Genomic DNA, 14,050 nt, shown 5'->3' with positions numbered 1-14,050 from the left:
CCAGGGGATCTTCCCGACCCAGGGACTGAACCCACATCTCTTACGTCTCCAGTAGTTGGACATGACTTAGCGATTAAACAAGAACAGAGAATCTCCCATCCCTGACTCCCCACCTCATCCCACCTCTGCCAGACTCTTCTGGCATCTTGTCTATCAGAACCAGGTCAGATAACATGAAGTCATATTTAAAACAATCACTGCCTTATTTCCTTGATATTCTAAAAAGGAATTCTTTTCCACAGGACAGCAGTCTCTAGACTATAAAGGAGGTGCTTTTAGTGGTTAGAAATGGTGAAGATTTATTTAAAGCCTTCTAGAAAACATCCATGATCTGAAATCTTACTAAAGAGCACATGATTGAAAGTTAGGCAATCTGAGTCCTTGCTTCACTCTACCATTGAGTGTTGTGTGTGTTTGCACAGTCGCTCAGTTGTGTCTGACCTTTGTGACCTCATGAACTATAGCCCGCTAGGCTCCTTTGCCCATGGGATTTTCCAGGCAAAAATACTGAAGCAGGTTGCCATTTCCTACTCCAGGGGATCTTCCTGACCCCTGGAATCAAACCAGTGTCTCTTGTATCTCCTGCATTGGCAGGCAGATTCTTTACCACTAGCAGCACCACTTGGGAAGCCATTGAGTGTGAGGAGGTACATCACTCAGCCTCTCTCAACCAAGGGATCGCAATCTAGAGAATAATATGTAAATCTGATAATATATAAACCTTATAAATCTAATGATTCATGCACACACTCATTTGCTCATTCATTGACAAATGCTTCATTGATTATGTCCCAGGTAGATCTCTCACTGCTCATCTGACAACTCAAGCTGGGAGGGCCAATGTTATAAATTTATCACACACCACATGTGATCATATGCCAGGGCTCTTTCTCATCAAATTTATGCTTCATCAGGTACCACAGGGGAATGAGTTGCTTCATACAAGCACATTATTGAGAAAAAATGATGAACATTCATATAAACCACTTAATAAAATGTCTCCAAAATGCATTAGAGATTATACTATACCTAATTTCATTAATGGTTTAATTAGCTAATTCTAATAGGAGTTTTAAGATTTTTGAATTCTTAAACAAGTTTAATTTAAAATGTCAAAAATGTAATATTTGCTCTAATCCCCTCTCTGTTCTTCTTCCTTCCCACCACCTTTTAACTCTTGGTTTAACTGTCATAACACCTGGTGAGTTGGCACAATCAGTGGTAAGAGAATTACTAAAAGCCATTCCTATACCAACATAGATAGCAGTTGCTTAACTGTACACAAAAGTGACTGTAAACTACATAAAATATCACATAGAACTCAAACTAAATATATCCTCCAACTCCCAATTCATCATGATCCCAAAAATGTCCATAGCCACTCCAATGCCCTATGATGTGAGGAGGAATTGGACTGAGAGACAGCAGTTTTAACTGACTGTTCATTTTACAAAGACATATCTTTGGAAGGTGCTCATACAAATGAAAAGGCCTGAAAGCTAAGCTTCACTAGATCATGGTAAATCTGCTTCCATCAAGTACCAATCACTGAGTGAAAATGTGAATATGGTGAGCCAGTTACGAGCCTGACAGTGGGGTTAAATGGTTTGGCATTTGATTTTTAACTTCACTGTTTACTAGTTTGTGACTGTGAGTGGGTTACTTAATTTCTCTTTGCCTCTGGTTTTCAATATTGGAAAGGGGATAATATCTAACACATAGGACTATTCTGAGATATTGAAAGATATTACGTACAAAGCATGTGGTTTGGTGCCTGGCAGATGGCTAATGCTAATAATTAAGACTCAACATTCCTAACTATGAACTCAACATTCAAAAAACTAAGATCATGACATCCAGTCCCATCATTTCATGGCAAATAGATGGGGAAACAATGGAAACAGTGACAGACTTTATTTTTTTGGGCTCCAAAATCACTGTAGATAATGATGCAGCCATGAAATTAAAAGACGTTTGCTCCTTGGAAGAAAAGCTGTCACCAACCTGGACAGCATATTAAAAAGCAGACACATTACTTTACTGACGAAGGTCCATCTACTCAAAGCTATGGTTTTCCCAGTAGCCATGTATGGATGTGAGAGCTGGACCATAAAGAAAGCTGAGTGCCGAAGAATTGATGCTTTTGAACTGTGGTGTTGGAGAAGACTCTTGAGAGTCCCTTGGACTACAAGGAGATCCAACCAGTCCATCCTAAAGGAAATCAGTCCTGAATAATCATTAGAAGGACTGATGCTGAAGCTGAAGCTCCAACACTTTGGCCACCTATTGTGAAGAACTGACCCACTGGAAAAGACCCTGATGCTGGGAAAGGTTGAAGGCCAGGTGAGGGGGACAACAGAAGGTGAAATGGTTGGAAGGCATCACCAACTCGATGGACATGGGTTTGAACAAGCTCTGGGAGTTGGTGATGGATAGGGAACCCTGGTGTGCTGCAGTCCATGGGGTTGCAAAGAGTCCAACATGACTGAGCAACTGAACTGAACTGAATAATTAAGACAATAGTTATGTGAAGATGATGATGATGACTACATTGACTATGATAAGGTGGTCAGAGGATGTTGAGGGGTATAATGCTTTTTGATCTCATAATAAATGCTTTCCAAACAACTGTGATTTAAAAAAAATTCCTTTGGTTGACTTGGCTTTAGTTTCCAAAATTTTGCAAGATTCTGCAATAAAATCTGATTAAAGATGACTTAAGGAATTTTCTCATTTAAACCAAGAAGCAGCACAAACAAAAAGGGAGATAAGGTAGAAAAATGGTAAAACTTTGGGAAATATTTTCATATTCCTGGTATCCAGAAATACAACCAATTTTAATACTACTGCCAATTTTTCCCAAGACTCCTGACTTCCCTCAGCTCCTTTTCTGCTCTGTGGCTTCCAATCAGTTTTAGCGACCTACAGCTGTTTTTTGCACAATTTTAGCTCTAATTTCCATGAGGTTTACTATTCCATGCCCCTCTATAAAATCTTTGTTTGTTTTTGTATAACTAAAGGTTATAGTAGCAGGGAAAAGTTCTTGGCTCCATCTAGGGTCACACTCTCACTCTTCTATCAGTTTTACCAGTGTATGGAAATGACTAGATGCTAGGCTTACACATTTGGGAGCATTAGAAACCTCCAAAATGCTTATTCATTGATCCAGAGACTCCTCACCCCCCACCATAATAGAAGTTCTGTAGAAGGGAGAGTTGCTTTGTGGAAAAGCTGTCAAAATGGAAATGACAAGCAGGAATCCATCAATTGTTCTTAGAGATGCTGTGAAGACAAACTGCTTGCAATTGTAAAGCATGTGAAAGCTTAAAATGTTAAGTCTGTCATTCAGGGATACAAATGTTAGCAGGACTATATGCTTTCCAGTAAAAGAACTGGTTTTATTTTTTGTTTTTCTAATTACAGCAACTGACGATTCTTTTGTATTTTGTTAAAGCATTTGCTTTCAGGAGATTGTAAGGCTAGACCACAGGCAGGTTACTGTGAAGGTTTGAACTTGTCTTCTCATGCTAGAAAAAGAGCCGTGAAAAGAACTCAGAGTGCGTGAAATAATAGAAGATGTATTTATTGGTCTCTGCCCCTGGTTCCCTGCACAAAGCTCCTAAAACTCTTGCAATTTTCTAAGTGATAGGAGTGTCTATGTTCTGAGACAGTGACTGGTGGGCTTCTGGATGGGGGCTGGTCATCAGAAAGACCAAAGCATGATTCAGTTCAGTTCAGTTCACTCACTCAGTCGTGTCCAACTCTTTGCGACCTCATGAATCACAGCACCCCAGGCCTCCCTGTCCATCACCAACTGCTGGAGTTTACTCAAGTCCATCGAGTTGGTGATGCCATCCAACCATCTCATCCTCTGTCATCCTCTTCTCCTCCTGCCCCCAATCCCTCCCAGCATCAGGGTCTTTTCCAATGAGTCAACTCTTCACATGAGGTGGTCAAAGTACTGGAGTTTCAGCTTCAGCATCAGTCCTTCCAATGAACACCCAGGACTGATCTCCTTTAGGATGGACTGGTTGGATCTCCCTGCAGTCCAAGGGACTCTCAAGAGTCTTCTCCAACACCACAGTTCAAAAGCATCAATTTTTCGGCGCTCAGCTTTCTTCACTGTCCAACTCTCACATCCATACATGACCTCTGGAAAAACCATAGCCTTGACCACACAGACCTTTGCTGGCAAAGTAATGTCTCTTCTTTTTAATATGCTGTCTAGGTTGGTCATAACTTTCCTTCCAAGGAGTAAGCATCTTTTAATTTCATGGCTGCAATCACCATCTGCAGTGATTTTGGAGCCCAAAAAATTAACGTCTGACACTGTTTCCATTGTCTCCCCATCTATTTCCCATGAAGTGATGGGACCAGATGCCATGATCTTAGTTTTCTGAATGTTAAGCTTTAAGCCAACTTTTTCACTCTCCTCTTTCACTTTCATCAAGAAGCTTTTTAGTTCATCTTCACTTTCTGCCATATGGGTGGAGTCATCTGCATATCTGAGATTATTGATATTTCTCCTGGCAATCTTGATTCCAGCTTGTGCTTCATCCAGCCCAGCATTTCTCATGATGCACTCTGCATATAAGTTAAATAAGCAGGGTGACAATATACAGCCTTGACATATCCCTTTTCCTATTGGGAACTGGTCTGTTGTTCCATGTCCAGTTCTAACTGTTGCTTCTTGACCTGCATACAGGTTTCTCAAGAGGCAGGTCAGGTGGTCTGGTATTCCCATCTCTTTCAGAATTTTCCACAGTTTGTTGTGGTCCACACAGTCAAAGGCTTTGGCATAGTCAATAAAGCAGAAATAGATGTTTTTCTGGAACTCTCTTGCTTTTTTAATGATCCAGTGGATGTTGGCAATTTGATCTCTGGTTCCTCTGCCTTTTCTAAAACCAGCTTGAACATCTGGAAGTTCACGGTTCACGTATTGCTGAAGCCTGGCTTGGAGAATTTTGAGCATTACTTTGCTAGCGTGTGAGATGAGTGCAATTGTGCGGTAGTTTGAGCATTCTTTGGGATTGCCTTTCCTTGGGATTGGAATGAAAAGTGACCTTTTCCAGTCCTGTGGCCACTGCTGAGTTTTCCACATTTGCTGGCATATTGAGTGCAGCACTTTCACAGCATTATCTTTCAGGATTTGAAATAGTTCAATGGGAATTCGTAGTGATGCTTTCTAAGGCCCACCTGACTTCATATTCCGGATGTCTGGCTCTAGGTGAGTGATCACACCATCGTGATTATCTGGGTCATGAAGATCCTTTTTGTACAGTCCTTCTGTGTATTCTTGCCACCTCTTCTTAATATCTTCTGCTTCCGTTAGGTCCATACCATTTCTGTCCTTTATCGAACCCATCTTTCCATGAAATGTTCCCTTGGTATCTCTAATTTTCTTGAAGAGATCTCTAGTCTTTCCCATTCTGTTGTTTTTCTCTATTTCTTTGCATTGATCGCTGAGGAAGGCTTTCTTATCTCTCCTGGCTATTCTTTGGAACTCTGCATTCAGATGGGAATATCTTTCCTTTTCTCCTTTGCTTTTGGCTTCTCTTCTTTTCACAGCTATTTGTAAGGCCTCTTCAGACATTTTGCCTTTTTGCATTTCTTTTCCATGGCGATGGTCTTGATCCCTGTCTCCTGTACAATGTCACGAACCTCCGTCCATAGTTCATCAGGCTCTCTGTCTATCAGATCTAGTCCCTTAAATCTATTTCTCACTTCCACTGTATAGTCATAAGGGATTTGATTTAGGTCATACCTGAATGGTCTAGTGGTTTTCCCTACTTTCTTCAATTTCAGTCTGAATTTGGCAATAAGGAGTTCGTGATCTGAGCCACAGTCAGCTTCCAGTCTTGTTTTTGCTGACTGTATAGAGCTTCTCCATCTTCAGCTGCAAAGAATATAAGCAGTCTGATTTTGGTGTTGACCATCTGGTGATGATTAGAAACTTGGAACTTTCAGCTCCACCCCCTAACCCTTCAGGAAGGAGAGAGAGGCTAGAAAATGAGTTAATGATCAGTCTTCACTATGTAATGAAGCCGCCATAGAAATCCCCAAAGTACTGGCAACTTCCAGATTGTCAACACATGGAGGATGGAGGTACCAGGAGGGTGGCATGCCTGACAAGGACACGGAAACTCTGCCCTTCCCCCCATACATTGCCTTATATATCTCTACCATATGGATATTCATCTGTATCCTTCATCATATTCTTTTATAATAATTGGTAAACATGAGTTAAATGTCTCCTTTAGTTCTGAGAACCATTCTAGCAAATAATAAAACCTAAGGAGTAGGCTATAAGTTTTATATCTGATCAGTCAGAACCACAGATGACAATCTGGCATCTGAAGGTATGCGTGTTGGGGGTGGGGAGATGTCTTGTGGGACTGAGCCCTTAACCTATGATATATGATACTATCTCCAAACAGATCGTGTCAGAATTGAGTTAAATTATGGGACACCCAGCTGGTGTCAAAGAACTGTTAGATGTGTGGAAAAGCTACACACCTGGTGGCAGAAGTGAAGTGTGGCACTAGTGTGACAGGAAAGGAGACACAGCAAATGTTTTTCCCCTACAGAGTGGTTGGGCCCAGTACTGTAAAGACTACATTGCAGGGTGGAATAGAATGTCCCACATGTGACATTATTTAAGATTCAATAATCAGCTTGGGAAATATTCTCTCATCCATAGTGATTGGTTTGTCCTGGTTATATGGAACCAGACCACATCTGAAACTATCTAGAATCTATAAAGACTCTCTCAAAACTCAATAATAAGAAGACAACAAATATTTAAACAAACAAATATTTAAAAATGGGCAAAAGACTTGAAAAGATACTTCATAGAGAAGCTATAAAGATGGCAAATAAGCACATAAAAAGATACTTACATCATTAGCTATTAAAGTAAATCATAGTGAGATTCCACTATCCTTATTAGAATGGCTAAAATAAAAGGCTGATCATAGTAAGTATTAGCAAGGATATAGATCAACTGGAACTTTCATACATTGCTAGCGGGAATGTAAAATGATACAACCACTTGGGAAGACTTGGCAATTTCTTAAAAATTAAATATTTACCTACCATCTGACACAGTCATTCTATTCTCAGGTATTCAGCCAAGAAAAATGAAAGCATATGTTCATACAAAGACTTATACGTAAATGTTCGGTGCAGCTTTGTAACACCCCTAAACTGGAAACAATCCAAATGTCTCTCAACAGTAGAATGGATAAGAGAATTGCAGCATATCCATAAAATTGAGTACTATTTTATTTATACACACAACATGGATGAATCCCAAAATAACTGGGTTGAGTGAAAAAAGCCAGACAAAAAGTACATACTGTATGATTCCACTTATAGAAAAATTACAGAAAATGCAAACTAATTTATACTGACAGAAGGCAGATCAGTGGTTTCCTGGGGATGGGAGTGAAGGCAGGAGGGAGGAATTACAAAGAGGCATGAGGAAACATTTAAAGGTGATGGGTTTATCCATTATCTTGATTTGGTGATCATTTTTCAGGCTATCCATAAGTCAAAACTTACCAAACTGTACACTTTAAAAATGTGCCTTTATTGTATGTCAATAATATCTGACATTAAATCTGCTAAAAATAGCATATTTCCAATTTATCTTTCTTTTTAAAAACTGTTTTTGAAGACCATATATGTATAATATAGTATTTAGCCTCCTCTTAGCCAGATCCTATAAAAAGACCCACAGCTACTCTAGTACCACCATAAACAGGAGAATGTAAAGGAATGGAAACAGTAGAAAGAGACAGAAGTCAAATGGCTGCTATAAAAATATTTACAAATTTTATAAAAACATACATCCATTTTGAAAACACTGCCAGGGCTTCTCCCAGGGGCCTGGAGGAAACTCATGCAAGTGAGGGACTGAAGGAGATGAAAAGTAACTCTTAAGTACTCCTTGGATTTGTGGGGAGGAGGGGAGGAACATGTGGATCCAGCAGAAGAACAGACTTCCCAACTTCAGGGGCTCATATCTGCAGTCTGGATATTAAGCTGTGTGACCTTGTTCTGAGGTCACAAGCTGGTAAGGCCTGAGGACATATCAATTACTAAAGGAATGTGGCAAGTTTTGCAAGGTCAATGGCACTATCCTCAGGAGCTTCTGCATGATCACCCAGCACAGACCTGCATAACTGCCCAAGAGATATATACCAGTGTGCTTAGACACAGAAGTGTAGGACAAGACTTGGGGATTCTATTAGTATGCTGCTGTGGCTATTATCTGCTGATTTGTGACTTGAGGGAGTCATATAATATCTGGGTGTTGATTTCAACACTAGTAAAACAGAACAACAGGAATTACCTACTTGTGAAGTATACTGAGATCTTTCCATGGAAGTAATTTTTACCCTTGTTCTGAAATCTGGCTGCTCTCTTCTAATATCTAAAATAGCCTTTGTAATGGGAAGAAAGAGAAATAAAGAGGTGAAAGAGAATTAGATAGCCTAGGCAGGTGACTTCAGGTAAGGCAGCATTCCTGCACTGGGCTGGGGCTGCTAACATCCTCCCCTCACTCTAAGTAGCCTAACTGAGCCTTTAGCAGCCTTGTCACTGAAGGTCCTAAAATTTAAGCCTTATTTGCTTGAAGCTAAGTCCACCTCTATCTAGAACTTTTCTGTTACATCTCCCCCCACCCAATTTTTTGAAGTTACTATTTATTGGGTATTTATAGCCAACAAAATTTATGATTATATTTCTTTAAGAGAAGCCTGTTGGTGATGAAAATCTGAAGTACCATCTAGAATTGGAGTGAGTTCTATTTGGTGTGGTGTTGGAGGTCTAGGATACAAGATCATTAGTAGTAGTCCAGAATACACTGTACCCCAAGCCTACCCAGTCTACCCCTCACTTTAGTTACTAAATCCTACATTTTCCTTTTTCTTGGATTATTGTTCATTTTGCTAGAGTACATACCCAGATGTTTATCTCAATAATGATCTGGGGGGCAAGGGGTAAAATTTCTGAATTTTTGGGTATGAAAAAATATTCTATACTCTCACTCAAAACCTAGTTTGTCTTAGTTTTTTCTCAGATCGTAGAAGACACTGTTATATCTTCCAGCAGTGTTGCCAATGAGGAATCTGATGCCACACTGATTCTCATTCCTTTGAGCTTAACCTGTTTATCCCTTTGGAAGCTTTTAGGACTTTACCTTTATCCCTAGTGTTCTAAAATTTCACCATGACAAGTCTAAGTTTTGGTTTTATTTCGTTCAGCTTGGCTAATATTTTCAATTTAAAGACTTGCATCTTTCTTAAACTCCAAAAAATACACTTTTACCACTATTTTTTCCTCTGCATTCTCTTTTTCTCTCTTCTTAAACTGAAAAAAGTAGGGAAACCACTAGACCATTCAAGTATGACCTAAATCAAATCCCTTATGATTATACAGTGGAAGTGACAAATAGATTCAAGGGATTAGATCTGATAGAGTGCCTGAAGAACTATGGACAGAGGTTCATGACATTGTACAGGAGGCAGTGATCAAGACCATCCTCAAGAAAAAGAAATGCAAAAAGGCAAAGTGGTGGTTGGAGGAGGCCTTACAAATGGCTATAAAAAGAAGAGAAAGAAAGGCAAAGGAGAAAAGGAAAGATATACCCATTTGAATAGAGTTCCAAAGAATAGCAAGGAGAGATAAGAAAGCCATCCTCAGCGATCAGTGCGAAGAAACAGAGGAAAACAATAGAATGGGAAAGACTAGAGATCTCTTCAAGAAAATTAGAGCTACCAAAGGAAATTTACATGCAAAGATAGGCACAATAAAGGAAAGAAATGGTATGGACCTAACAGAAGCAGAAGATATTAAGAAGAGGTGGCAAGAATACACAGAAGAATTATATAAAAAAGATCTTCATGACCCAAGTAATCACAATGGTGTGATCACTCACCTAGAGTCAGACATCCTAGAATGTGAAGTCCTTGACATCCTGAATGTCAAGTGTGTTTTAGGAAGCATGACTACAAACAAAGCTAGTGGAGGTGATGGAATTTCAGTTGAGCTATTTCAAATCCGAAAAGATGATGCTGTGAAAGTGCTGCCCTCAATATGCCAGCAAATTTGGAAAACTCAGCAGTGGCCACAGGTCTGGAAAAGGTCAGTTTTCATTCCAATCCCAAGGAAAGGCAATGCCAAAGAATGCTCAAACTACTGCACAATTGCATTCATCTCACACGTTAGCAAAGTAATGCTCAAAATTCTCCAAGCCAGGCTTCAACAGTATGTGATCGTGAACTTTCAGATGTTTAAGCTAGTTTTAGAAAAGGCAGAGGAACCAGAGATCAAATTGCCAACATCCAATGGATCATCAAAAAAGCAAGAGAGTTCCAGAAAAACATCTATTTCTGCTTTATTGACTATGCCAAAGTCTTTGACTGTGTGGATCACAACAAACTGGAAAATTCTGAAAGAGATGGGACTACCAGACCACCTGACCTGCCTCCTGAGAAAATTGTATGCAGGTCAAGAAGCAACAGTTAGAACTGGACATGGAACAATAGACTGGTTCCAAATCAGGAAAGGAGTACGTCAAGGATGTATAGTATATTGTCACCTTGTTTATTTAATTTATATGCAGAGTACATCATGAGAAATGCTGGGCTGGATGAAGCACAAGCTGGAATCAAGATTGCCGGGAGAAATTTCAATAACCTCATATATGCAGATGACACCATCCTTATGGCAGAAAGCGAAAACTAAAGAGTCTCTTGATGAAAGTGAAAGAGGAGAGTGAAAAAGTTGGCTTAAAGCTCAACATTTAGAAAACTAAGGTCATTGCATCTGGTCCCATCACTTCATGGGAAATAGATGGAGAAACAGTGTACACAGTGATAGACTTTATTTTTCTGGTTTCCAAAATCACTGCAGATGGTGACTACAGCCATGAAATTAAAAGACACTTGCTCCTTGGAAGAAAAGTTATGAACAACCTGGACAGCATATTAAAAAGCAGAGACATTACTTTGCCAACAAAGGTCCAGCTAGTCAAAGCTATGGTTTTTCCAGTAGTCATGTATGGATGTGAGAGTTGGACTATAAAGAAAGCTGAGCACCAAAGAATTGATGCTTTTGAACTGTGGTGTTGGAGAAGACTGTTGAGTGTCCCTTGGACAGCAAGGAGATCTAACCAGTCAATCCTAAAGGAAATCAGTCCTGAATATTCATTGGAAGGACTGATGTTGAAGCTGAAACTCCAATACTTTGGCCACCTGATGTGAAGAACTGACTTATTTGAAAAGACTCTGATGCTGGGAAAGATTGAAGGCGGGAGGAGAAGGGGATGAGACTGTTTGATGGCATCACTGACTCAATGGACCTGAGTTTGAATAAACTCTGGGAGTAGGTGACGGACAGGGAAGCCTGGCATGCTGGTAGTCCATGGGGTCGCAAAGAGTCAGACATGACTGAGCAACTGAACTTAACTGGACATGTATATTGAATCTTGTAGATCTTTTAGCTATTGTCTTTAGAAATGAAAAAGGGAAAATTTCTCAGCCTCTATCTTCCACTCACTAATTTATCCTTCAACTACCTCTTTTCTTTTAACAGATCATCAATAAACTCTTTCCTTGAATGTTTAGCTCTTCTCTTTGTTGAGATCAGTGGTTTTCTTACACAGAATTGATTTTCTACAAAATTTTGATGACTTTTATATGTTTATCTTGTACCTGTTAATCCTTAGTTTCCTGCTCGATATATGTAATAATAACTTGCCCTCTTTTAACTAAAGGGAAGGGATATGCTACTAGGAAGAATGCCTTAATGACTTCTCTTTTGAGGAATTTCCTGTCTCTCTTGGGGGTCAGGAACTGGCTCAGAGAGCATCACTCCCTATCTTAAGCTTCAGTGTCCATACTTCTTTAGCCAATAAACAAGCATTGCTGCCACTTGCTGTTTAGTGGAGGAGGGGGAGACAGGTTGATGGTCAACCAGCCTAGTTACGTTATTTATTTGGCTCTGCAGGGTCTCAGTTGCAGCACTTGGGATCTTTAGTTATAGCCTGAGACCTCCCAGTTGCAGTGTAATGGATCTAGTTCCCTGACTAGGGATGGAAACAGGACTCCCTGTATTGATAGTGCAGAGTCTTAGTCACTGGACCACCAGGGAAGCCCCAGTCTAGTTAACTCTTATACATCCCCTCAATTAATCACTTTAATGAATGTCCAGGGCTTGTCCATCTCACTTGTTTTATCCATTGAGTCCAGAGTTGGTATGACACCAAAGTCCTATTTCTATAACCCTCCTCTCCTGCAAGTTTCTGGGTCATGGTTTCATTTAGTTTTGTTCCTAGATATATCTGATTCTGTCTTAGATCTCGTAGGGATTTCCCAATGTTTCTGATAAAACTCTTTCTTGTTTTTCCAAGCTGTTATAAGTTGACATGCACGTGTGTGTGTGTGTGTGTGTGTGTGTGTAGCATGTAGAAATGAAAAACAGTCCAGTGGAAATAGTAGGTATCTAATAAATACTGTATATTTTGAATGCATTAAAGAATGAATGCATGTACGTGTTCGGTGTGTTTAACACACACACATACAACTTTCTGAATTTTAGGTGAGAGGCAATAAGATGAATGTTCTCAGACTACTATCCATAACTGTGAATTACTTTAAGACTTGAGGTGTGTGGAGAAGAAGTAAGTTATTTCTTTTTTGTGTTTAAATGAAAAAAAAAAAGTAGAATTGAGAAGGGAATAATTCTTTAGTTAGCCAAAGTAACTAATTTATCTAGACCAATCGCAAATTTTATTTTACTTATTACACATTTGTTTCATAATTATATTTTGAGTGCTTATGGGTAAGACGTGGGTTTGACACTGTGGACAGGTTCAGTTGTATTTTTCTCTTTTTCTTCTACTCTAGCTTACCTTGCCTCCAATATACACAGCAGCCAGAATAAGGTCATTTCACATAGAAAGATATGTGTTAAAATCCTTTCTCTGTCACTTACTAGTTATAGAGCAAGTTTGTCTAAGCCTCAGCTTCTTTAAACAATATAAACATATCAGCCACATAGACTTGTATTAAATGTAATGATACACAAAATGCCTCATATAGTGGATAATAAATAAATAAAATGCATAGTACATGGGCACAAAAAACATTAGTAACCTTTCTACTCCTCTACCCTTCTCTCCAAGAAGTTTATTTTCAAACATTTCTAATTGCAGACTTTTAAGCTAATGTTCTATCATTCAGTTTCTTATGAGTTTGCTTAACATGAGTTTATAAAACATGTACTTTTGTATATTAAAAAATGATAGAAAGCAGCTTCATCATATATCTGAGACTAAATTTTTCAATTTATTCATAAATCTATTTGTTTTGCAAACATTTATTGAGCACTTACTTTGAGGCAGACACCATGTTAACCTCTGAAGTAAGTTGACTCCTCGTAAGAGGGTCAAGACTAAGGTCAGGAGGCCAGGCGAGTGAGACATCTGCCTTTAATGCAAAATTTAAGGGATGCCAAAAAACTGAAAAATCAAGATAAATAGTATTTTAATGAAATATTTTAAAAATAAAAATTAATACAAAAAATCCATGATGAACCCACCAAGATTTTAAATAAGGACAGAATCTATTTTAATGAATTCCTTCTCTTGTCTCAGGCTACAATATGATTTACTGATATTATTGTTTTTGTCTTACATCATCCCTACTTCCTTTGAGGAATGTAGCCTTCTTTGCTCCAACATGTTCTTCTGGTGGGATTATCAAGTAAACTCAGACCCTGAAGGCCACACAGATGGACAAATAAACCAAGCTGAACTAAACAAGACTATCTCATTCTCTTGACCATATTGATTGATACAAAACAGGATAGGTAACCCATCATGGTAGTATCTTTATCTAGGAATGAATGAGGTCAACACACAGAGCTAAGTAAAGCCAAGAGTTGTGGAGGGGGAGGGATACAGGTAAAAAAAGAAATCTGGAGGATGATTTCATTTGAGTGAAAATACGAGAAGCTATATCTATCTCTTAACTTGCCAGGG

Source organism: Dama dama, chromosome 11, assembly GCF_033118175.1.
Source record: "Dama dama isolate Ldn47 chromosome 11, ASM3311817v1, whole genome shotgun sequence".
NCBI lineage: Eukaryota > Metazoa > Chordata > Mammalia > Artiodactyla > Cervidae > Dama > Dama dama.
Note: the sequence above shows the minus strand (reverse complement) of the source record.